Source organism: Pelmatolapia mariae, linkage group LG23, assembly GCF_036321145.2.
Source record: "Pelmatolapia mariae isolate MD_Pm_ZW linkage group LG23, Pm_UMD_F_2, whole genome shotgun sequence".
Taxonomy (NCBI): domain Eukaryota; kingdom Metazoa; phylum Chordata; class Actinopteri; order Cichliformes; family Cichlidae; genus Pelmatolapia; species Pelmatolapia mariae.
Window position 1 is genome coordinate 5,407,884 of NC_086246.1, and position 9,387 is coordinate 5,417,270.

A 9,387-nucleotide genomic window follows, 5' to 3' on the forward strand; every position below is an offset into this window, starting at 1 on the left:
CCAAATGGGACAGACAAAAAAAAAAAAAAAATGACATCTTACACAGGCATACATGTAAACAAAGAGTACCTTCTGTCTGTAGTGTAGGTGTGTGTGTGTGTGTATGTGTGTGGGTCAACATGTGACCCCGTGAATGACTCCACTAAATCTGGTGGGCCTGCGAGTCCAGCAGTTTACCTAAACAAAAGGCACTTATACTTAAACAGATACAGAGTAGGTGTCCTCCTATACCATAAATCAGAAAGAGAAGGTACGACCTCTCTCATGACCTTAGGATGTGTGTGCATGCCAGAACACTCTGGAAGGCACACAGTCTTTGCAGACTACTAAGGATCAGACCTCTATCATTATACAATTGATTATATACTCATAAGCATATATGATTATATGTTTCTAAGCATAAATAACAATCCAACAATATAACTCTGACAAAAATATGCTTATATCCTTTTGAATTGTAAATGCACAGAGAGGAGTTGTCCTCAGAGCAGCACAGGGCCGTTGATCATGGTCTCTAAACAAGGTCAAACCTTCTGGTATGACATTATGTATTTCTAAGTAACCCTTTTCTCTAAGAACTGCACCCAGCTGCCAAATCTCACTTTAACTCCTGCACACTGGGCCAAACACTTCAGGTGGACTCAAAAATTTCAGCATTTTATAGTGAATGATCTTTTTGATGATGAATTCATGTTTCACATAGTTACAGTGGCCCACGTGGGAAATACACAGTGGGTATAAGTCTGGGAAGATGAGGGTTGCTACACCCCACCTCCACTGAAGTCATTCCACTCTGACCAAGGAAAAACAGCTTTCAGAGGTGTGTCATACCGTTGGATTTTTTCTGCAGCAGAATAATAGATTTACATACAAATCTGTGTTTAAACTGTGCATAAGAACACTTTATGCACGAATCAGTGTTTTTTTCAATATTCAATATTTTCATACCTGAATTTCTCCATCCTGCACTTTTAGAAGTGCCCCTGACCATGTGTACGAACTAATGTCTTTAAAACGACTACAATGACTACTACTGAATTCTTCTTTTTTTAATTATTACTTACATTTAAAACACCATTCCTTCAGCCACACTGAAGGAAAAAGCTGCAGCTTTTCTGGCAAAAGTACAGATATTCTTTAGTTAGGTAGAAGTCTGCGTTGAAGTACTAAATCAACTTCTTTACTCAGCAAGTGAAAAAGTGCAGGCTCTGAAATCTACTCAAAGTAAGAGAGTAAAAAGTAGCTCACTGAAGCACACTGAATCTTGTGCTATATATTAATATAAGAAAGAAATATTAGTTCAAGAAAGAGAGCCCATTAGAAAGAAATGAATTCAATTCATGTATTTGGTGGTTAGTGTCCGATGGCCCATCACAGCGGAATGACATCCCAGCAGTGATAGGGATTAGGGCGGGACCCGCGGACTCCAGACGCTGGTGGCAGAGATGAAGATGGAGGCTTGAATGGAGCCTGATGAAGGAGAGGCAGAGATGGGGAGGAGGTAGGCTCCATGAAGGCGTCTGAAAGGGAGAATGACAGTGAGATTTAGAGTACGTGGAGTGGAGGCTAACTGGGTTGAAGAATGCTAGCAGAGAGGCAGTATTAAGGCCACTGACTGCCAGCAGAGCGCAGAGAGAATGCAATAAGGCAGAAAGTAGACAAAGGACAGAAGACAGAAGGGGGAACCTGTGTCGAGGATCCACGCAGCTGAGGTCAGAGATCCTGTAATATGCTGGTATGCAGAGGTCAGAGAGCAGCAACATCCTGCATTAAGGTTTGAGGCCGCTGATAACCTACATAGAGCAGAGGGGAAGACGGCAAGAGAGAGAAGAGAGGCTGGAGTTTGCTGAAGCTGAGCATCGAGCAGTGAGCCTGCGATAAGGCTGAGTTACAAAGGACAGAAGAGAGCCTGCATCAAGGCTCAAGGCTGCTGTAGGCCAGGAGAGAGCACAGAGTGTGCAACGAAGCAAAGGACAATGAGGCTGAGAGTTGGTAGAGGGCAGGAGAGACAAGAGAGACTTTAATGCTACTACCAGGTATTTGTCGACTTTCCGCAAGTTTTAGACTTTAGTGACTTAGAAATAGAAAAGCAGAACCACAGATTAAGAAAGCATGATGTGAGCAAACACATGGATACGGGGTGATGCTGGAATTGAAATGGATGCAAGAAGAGAAGGCGACCCACAGGAAATTTGTGGAAAAGAGGTACAAAAGCTCTGTATAGCTGTAGTGGATCAAAGCCTCTTGAGACGACTTTGACGTGATTTGTAAATTTAGAGCTATACAAAGCTCTGAATTACTGCTTTGTGTCTTGGGACATGCTGCCATAATGACGTGAAATATTGGGAAGCATGTGTTGCCAATATGACCTTATAAGAAGCATTGACATGAGGCTGGAGTCAATCCTGTGGAGGACAGGAAAAAGCGGAACATCAGGTCTACTCCTGCTAACCATTACCAATGGTAGTACCCCAAACCTAAAGATGGCACTAAATGTTTAAAGCACTGAAGACAGAAGAAATGTGAAGACACAGAAAAGGACATAACATTCAAATTACTGAGCAGTTACAACAAATAACTTCTGACACAACCTTTAATAGCAGAAAATAGCAGAAGTTGCACTGGAGAGCCAAGATGAATAATGAAGAGAAAAAGACTTGTAGTGTGACCAAAATGAGACGGGCAAGCAAGGCAGGCAGCTGATGTCTAATGGATAAGGAGCTAGGGAAATTTGAGCAGCATTTAATTGTTTAGGATGCCTAAAATGCCCAGAAAGCACATATGGTAGCACAAAGAGAATGCTTATTACACAGCCTGTGAGGACCAGGCCCACCCTAACCCTGTCCCCTCAGATGAGTTCTGCAGATGAACTGTGTTGGGATTAAATAATTTGCAGTGCCTCAGTAATGCTATGCTTTTTTATCAATAAGTGTAATAAAGTTATATAGTGTAGTATTAACTGGACACAGTCCTGAAAAATAAAGGCATGAGACCATGTGTCCTTGAGGAGTAGAAAGCTGCAGACTCTCACTCACTCTTGCCTGGGAAAATGTAGATAAGAGGGGACCATCTCTAGTGGAAAGTTACTGAGACACTGTTGTTTAGACTAGAATGAGAGAGCTTCTGTAATAAAACTGTTAGGGGCACATCACCACTTTGAAACCCACGGCAGCGTGTCGTGCAGGACGCATCTCCCTACTAGAAGTAATAAAGTGTTAAATGATCTACTGGCCAATGTTCCCTCTAATGTTTCATGTGTCTGAGCGAACACACAAACTCCCTGAGCGGTCCCTTGGACCACTGTGAGCAACAGCAGACGTGTGCACTGTGGTCACGCCAGCATCCAATCCATCCAAGTTACATGGTTTATTAAAATAATCAAATTACAGCATTTACATTTATGTTAGACTACTTTTAATTAGCTGCTTTAGCCCACTTACAATGAAAATTAAAAAAAATCTTGTTCATGACCTGTGTAGTATGTTAACACTATTGGAAGTAAAAATAACTTGAACTCCAATTTTGAAAACACAACTTTCTTTTTTTTAAAATAAAGCTCTGACTTGTATTATGAGTCTGTGGTCTGGGAGAGAGTCCTGTAACTCTCTGTCTGCAAAATACAGGATATAAAGACCAATGTTGGGCAATTAATTATATAGTTCTTCAAAAAAGTAACTGAGTTTTGCAAACAACAAAGTTTTTTGCAGCTGTTTACTTAAAAATGCAGCCAAGGCGTTTTTTAAATAAACATTTCAAACTATTTACAGAACAATCAGCTGTTCTGCATCAAATTTGATGCCAGACAAAAAAAATTTTGTGCCACTCCAAAAATAATTTCTGTCCACTATGAGATAAAGGAGAACAACAGCCTGATACCTGCAAATGGTAAATGGACTGATTCTTATATAGCGCTTTTCTACTCTCCCGGAGTACTCAAAGCGCTCTATACAACATGCCTCATTCACACCCACTCGTACAAGCACTTCTAAACACAGTGCAAACTAACCTGCATTCACACACATTCATACTCCGATGAACGCATCGGAGGGCAATTTGGGGTTAGTATCTTGCCCAAGGATACTTGACATGCAGATCGGGGAAGCCAAGAATCGACCTTCCGATCAGCAGCTGATCTGCTCTACCACCTGAGCCACACCCATCAGGCTGGCCTGCAGGCCTGACAACAGGAGATGTATCACTCCTGTAACACCTGTAACATTCAGCAGTCGCCTCATTGTTCTGACACACACAACAAAACTATTGACTACACTACACACTAACTACACAAGATTTGTGCTAAACGTCGCAAATCTCTCACGTCTCAAAACACCGCCGTCACTCCTAAAACTTCCTCCTTCCTAAACAACTAAATGCCATGTTGCCATATCATTTTTTGATTGGTCCACATGGTACATGTTTCCACCAATAGGAAAGGCTGGGCGGGTTGGTAGGGGGGCTGTATTTGCTCACAGGCTTTCGAGCGTTTTCCTTATAAAATGCAGTTTTTACCGTTTCTTCCCGCAGTAAATATAAACAACGATAGTATTCAGGAAGAAAACCAAACATTGCAGATATTTTTATCATAACTCTGGTTTTACGTGGCCTATCAACACAATTTAAAAACTGGTATAAAGTCCACACTTTTCCCGTCAGTTGTTCCGTCTGTCCTGCTCACATCTCCAATGGTTGTACACGTTGTCATTAACGTGGCTTCACTCCACATCAGCCACGCCGCTTTGCTAGCTAAAACACCGGTGTCGGCACATAAGGACGCTGTCATAGCCTGTCAACGACGTTGATTAGCTGCGTATATACGAATGTGAATCGCATCATTGGCTGGACTATGGGATAAGGTGGCATCGTTCTAATCCCATACGGGAGCAGCGAGTAACTTACTTACTTACTTAAGTATTAATTTAAATCTCAATTCAGGTTAGATATTTTTTTTGTGCGCAATGCAGATTTTCTGTGCCCAGAGACAGCTTAGAGGGAACATTGCTGAGCAGTGTTTTGTCTTCCATTGGATGCCCCTGAGGGATCAAAAGAACTTGGTGAAGTGTTGATATTAACAGCTGTGACTACAAGTTACAATCATTTATATAATTTGGTGAAAAAAACATAAAACCCTTAACGCTGATAAACTACTGCAGTCCAGTGGAGCTATGCAGGTGAGGTCAAGGGTCCTTTAGCCGATTTTCCCCATTTTAAGTTGGTTACTCATGAAGAACGTGTGGTCTACTGCTGAACCTAAGACTGAGCTGATGGGAGATCAAAGTCATCACCTTCTGCTTACAGGGCTGAGATACCATTCATGATGAATTTTTGAATGTACAAACTTTTAAATGTGTTGCTGCAAGCTTATGAGGAGGAAGCTGGGGAGTGGTAAATGCAATAATTTTTGCTACAATTGCTGCTTATTTAACTCTAGGTGAACATGAATGATCAGGCTGCTGGAATGATTGGGCCGCGTGTGGAGTCATTAGATGAGGAATTTGAGTTCAGTAGCATGGACTGGGCGGCTGAACAAGTATTGAACTGAAATATATGGAGCCCAGATTTAGCGGGAAAGGTGATGACTGACTGAATGTATTTTATTTTCTTAATTTGTCATATAATAATGAGGAAATAGGGTTCGGATGGCCATGAAAGAATTTGTCAATTATTTTTTGACTTAATTTTGAGACTGAAAGTGGGTGTAGGTAACATCATATAAAGTCAGTAGCTAAGTTTCCCCCATCCAGGTCCTATTTCTGGTCTTGGGTCACAGCAGCAGCAGTCTTGGCCTATGGACGCTCCAAAACTCAGGATGGTGTCTCAATTTTATGGAATCACTCATCACAAAAAACAGGAGTTGCTGAAGCCAGAGGGCTTGGTATAAGTGGGATCCTGGGCTGAGTAAACCTCAAAGCCAAGCTACTAGAGTATCACTATTCATCACACAGTCACCTGGAATATCTCAAAGGGTAACTCCAGTAGCATCAGCTCCTGTCAGTGTGTTAGGCTCTGACTGCTCTGGGTGTTGACATAAGGCAGAGCAGCAGCACAGTGATTGGTGTGTGTGCTAAACAAGCTTTACTCATTTACAGTCTGTACCCAGGAGAGCAGAGGGGCTGCCTGCCTGACCTGAATCTGCCGTCTGATGCCCCCAGCTGCACTGTAGGGGAAACACAAAATGTCAGAAATGTTTGTCTTTTTTCACTTTAAAGAGCTGTTTTAAAATCAGTTTGCTGCTTCTGGCTGACAGCTGGAAAAATCAGTGGAGGTTCTCTGACCACAGTTCTGTCAGCTCTCACTTTTTAAACTTGATACTCTTCACTCACTGTCATCACCCTGTACATGGTGTTGATTACATTTTGTTTTTGAAGTTTGGTGCTCTGTTACTTATTTATCAAGGGCCTGAAATTGTTATAAGTGCCAGTTCCAGCCTCACTGAGAATCAGCTTTGTTGATGTCAGTTTGATGCATTTGCGTCTTTGTCACCTTGATTATAATTGTTCAAGCCAACGATTCCACCTATCGACAAGTCTGCTAATGACTGAATCCAGTTCTCACACTTTTTCTTGCTGCTTATTCACAGGTAGACAAAGACACAGGTGATATAAGAGAAAACATGTTGATCTACAGAGTCAGCCTGAGGTGACTCAGAGAGGCATATTCATACATTTTTGACTTTTAAATGTATTTTCATAGGTTGTACAGATTTGTCTCCTGATAAAGACCACCTAATAACCATTAGCATGACACCAAAGTAATGACATATCGATCGATTATGGATTATTGTTTTTAACAATGGGTCCACATCATTTCTGTGAATTAAAAAAAATCTGATTGGGCAATTATTTCTTCCTTTTCTCTGCTCAGATGCTGTACTGGTCCATTATGGTGAAAAGAGAGCTGAGGGTAAAAGCCACGCTCTCGATTTACTGGTCAGTTTACTTTTCTACCCTCACTTATGGCCATGATCTCTGGGTAGCGACTGAAAGAACAACACTGTGGATAAAAGTGGCAGAAATTAGTTTTCTGACTCCTGGGCACCTCCTGGGTGAGGTGTTCTGGGCATGTCCCACAGGGAGGAGGCCCTGGAACACGCTGAAGAGACTGTCTCTTCCCTCGGATCAGCTAGAGGAAGTGGCTGGGGAGAGGGAGGTCTGGGCTTCTCTGTGATCCGACCCTGGTTAAGTGGAAGAAAAAATGGATGGACAATTTAAACCCAAAGAGCCATGCTGAAAGATACATGCAGTAATGAAAAGCAATCCTGGATTTCAAAATATTTGTAAATTCATTGCTACAGTTACAGTTTTGATGGATTTGAACAGAGAAAAATATGAGAGTAAGGCAAAAAGATCTTGAATATATCACAATTATTATAATGAATTGGCTGACATGTGAGTGCATGTGCAAGGTTAAATATTGTTAATAAATACCAAATTACTTTTTACTACATTTTACAAGTAAAATAATGCATAAATTTATGAGTATATAACAAGTAATGTGGCATAGACTGCTTTTTCTCATTGTAATTGAAGGAGGAGGTCTCAGGATTATGATTACTACAAAATATTTAGTGATGAAATGTTAAAAGTATAACTACTCAGTATTATCCTGAGGTTAAGTTACTCTGTAGTGTAATGCCATCTAAGCATAGCGACTGCTTTGTATTTCTGGTAGTTCTGTGAATCAGAACTAAATGTAAATGGTGTTTTACAAAGTTGATATCGCAAACGAGCCTAACTGACACATAGAAGAATGATCAGTATTGGACGTATATTGATGTAGATTTGATCTTTTCTATCTCTGGTTTGGTCTCCCATCTTCCAAAATATGCCTCTGTTTTTATCCCTTAGGCTCTGTTTCCTCATCTGCCTGGTGCATGAAACAACATTCTGGATGGTGTTGGAAGTATAAGAGTAACATTAAAGCGGTGTGGTGTCTCCTGCTGGTGAGGCCTCAGTAAATCAATCAACGGATAACTTTATAGATAACTTAAAACAAAGTGAGGTAAACCTCAGAGTTCATGTTAATTCTCTGAGACTTCCTCACCAGCAATCCCTTATATATTACTTGAGTCATTGTTGATATGTAAATATTGATAAGTGTAGCTTAAAGCAAAGATCTCAGTAATGAATCTACCCCCACACTCCATCAGTTCAATTTTGCTATAAGATAGACTGATGCAGCACAAATAATGATGCTCAATGAGAAAGGATGGAAGCAGCTTGAAATCCCTCTAGGAGTTAGTTGTAAAGCATGTGTCAGCCTGTACTGCACAGGTCTCACAACAGGAATGTGTGTATGATGATACCTCTGACACTTCCCTGCTGCCTGTTTCCTCTCTTCTTTACCTTGCTCACACTTTGATGCCAGCTGTCTATCACAGCAGTACAATGGAGGGGATTAAAGTGTATGTAATGACAACTTATATAATTGCTTCCTGAATAAACATAGCAAAGAGTCAGCAACGGTGTCTTACACCTCCTTGGCAAATAGCAGGCTTGTCTCTTTCCATGTGTGGCTGCAGGAAAGGGGACATCCATCTTACATCCATGTGAGGGCGCTGTGGAACTTTGCAGGTCTGACACACTCTTGTTGATTCTGCTCTCCACTAGAGGTTTAAATTAAACATTAAACACTGAGGGAAATGAGAAGAAAGGAGTGGGATGATGACATAAATGGAGGGAGAGAATGAAGGAATGTGAGATTCTATTCATGAAATGTCTACTTTCTTCTTTACAAATTCTGACATAACACAGTGGGTGGATGATTCATTGCTCATGAAGGACAATCTGTTTTGTTTTTTGGGGGGTGAGTGTGTGTGTGTGTGGGGGGGGGGGGGGGGGGGGGGGGGGGCATTGATGTATTTATAAATATGTGTGGTCCACAATTCATTTTTTCAAAACTGAATATGCCTAATGGTGCACCAGCATGAGAGGTCTCCAGAGGAATGGTTTCATGTGGTCATGTTTACTCGAAGGTAAGTTAGTCCTGGAGTTAGGATTGCATCTTTGCTTGTATTAGGGAGTTTGTGTTTTTAGTCTATAGCAAAGGGTAGTTATGTTTGGGATCTTATGAAAGATAAGACTGACAGGTTGATACTATGCCAACCGCAGTTTTGTTCCAGTTTGAGGGCCAGATGTGGTGAAATCAAGAGGCTGAAATGTCAGAAGTGGGCACAGGCAGGCAGAGTGAGAGGATTAACGCAGTGGCTTCAAGCCATCCAGGCAGTTTTGCTATCATGACCTTGTCGACTAGCTGCCAGTCAGCTCAGACCTCCGAGGGTTTCTGCTTCCTTAGCCGAGGCTGACATTGTGTCTGTCACGCCAAAAATCCTCCTTCCTCGTGACCCCCCCGGAGACACTACATGGCAGGTAGCAAGCAGAATGTAGACAC